Source organism: Morone saxatilis, unplaced genomic scaffold, assembly GCF_004916995.1.
Source record: "Morone saxatilis isolate NCDOM2014 unplaced genomic scaffold, NCSU_SB_2.0 Contig1, whole genome shotgun sequence".
NCBI lineage: Eukaryota > Metazoa > Chordata > Actinopteri > Moronidae > Morone > Morone saxatilis.
In genome coordinates, this window is record NW_023339651.1 from 17,716,540 (window position 1) to 17,717,973 (window position 1,434).

Sequence of the window (1,434 nt, forward strand, 5' to 3'; positions counted from 1 at the left end):
GGAGATGTGGTTGTAGTTAATGAGCCTAGAGCATACGCACGGGAAGCACATGACTGCCTCTGCCTGTACTTAACCTAAAGTTTTCTCATGAGCACCAGAAAGTATCTCGTGCGCACCAGAAAGTATCTCGTGAGCACCAGAAAGTATCTAGTGCGCACTAGAAACGTTTCAATTTTTTTTTTTTTCCCATGTCCCTTTAGGGGCTCCGTACATTACAGTTTTTCAGTGGCTAGATTCTTAATGCAAGTTTTAAGAGTTCTAGCTAAGAAAGTTGGCTTACCTTATTGGCAGATTTTTTTTTGCTCAATACAAGAAAATCTTGTTATACTTAAGAATATTTGGCTTGTTTGTATAAGGGCTGTTTTTGCAGTGCACTTTGTTGGAATCATACAGAGGCATTAACAATGCAAGTAGCCAATAGCAAGGATCAGAAACATTGTTGAGTTGAGTTGTACCAACCACATTACAGTTTCATAGTAAAATATATATTTATATATATATTTACTACAAATTAAAATGAGTTGGTTTACCTGGCCTGTGTGCTCTGTTTCATCTTTGTTGATAAGATACATCACAAAGAATCTGAAACACACATACACACACTTATTAGAAATAATATTCACTGACAATATTATCACACATATGTACACCAGGGGTATTCAACTTGTGGCTCGCCAAAGCTTTTCATACCACCTGCAGAATGGCCACAGATAAAAAAAATAAGCAGGAACATTTCCTCCAATTGCACCTTCATATTAAATTGGCGGAACACAAATAGACTTTTATTATGAAGTAGTTATCACAGGAAATTAAATATGTTTGTCTGTGAGCCCACTGACTGCCCGCTATCGTTCACCTAAAATGCAAAATTTACCAAGCAAAACAACATTTACATTGAGAAAACGGTTGGAGTGGCTGTGTCATTGTTCAGAGCATAAAAATCAGATCACGGCTCCTCACAGACCGATTATTTTAAATTAAATTATCTTTATTTTATACTTTTATGCCTGACGTCTTTATCAAAATGACAATAGTTTGTTTAGCAGCCCCCAGAATTTTGTGGTCTGCAGTATTAAACCAAATGTGTTACATGCATGATAACGGTGTAACTGTAAAACCAGTTAAAGTTGATTAACATTTTCTGTCAATCAGGCCTGCGTAGAAATTTTTGAATTACAGGTTTTAACCATCACTCCGCAGTGTCTGCTTAGAAACATTCTGCCCCTTAGAAAACTGTAGCTGAATACCCCTGCTGTATATCCCCCATGCACAAACACACCACAAACACGCCAAATTTAAACCATTACTACTTCTAAGATATAGAAAGGCCCTCCGTAATGCCAGAGCAGCCTATTATTCAGCACTAATAGAAGAAAATAAGAACAACCCTAGGTTCCTCTTCAGCACTGTAGCCAGGCTGACAGAGAGTCACAG

At 37.5% G+C, this 1,434-nt stretch overlaps 1 protein-coding gene across 1 annotated transcript in view; it reads right to left on the reverse strand.

The window, feature by feature from the left end:
• LOC118334266 (ryanodine receptor 2-like) overlaps positions 1 to 1,434 on the reverse strand; it is a gene marked incomplete in the record, with an annotated part of 114,618 nt that overhangs the window by 983 nt on the left and 112,201 nt on the right.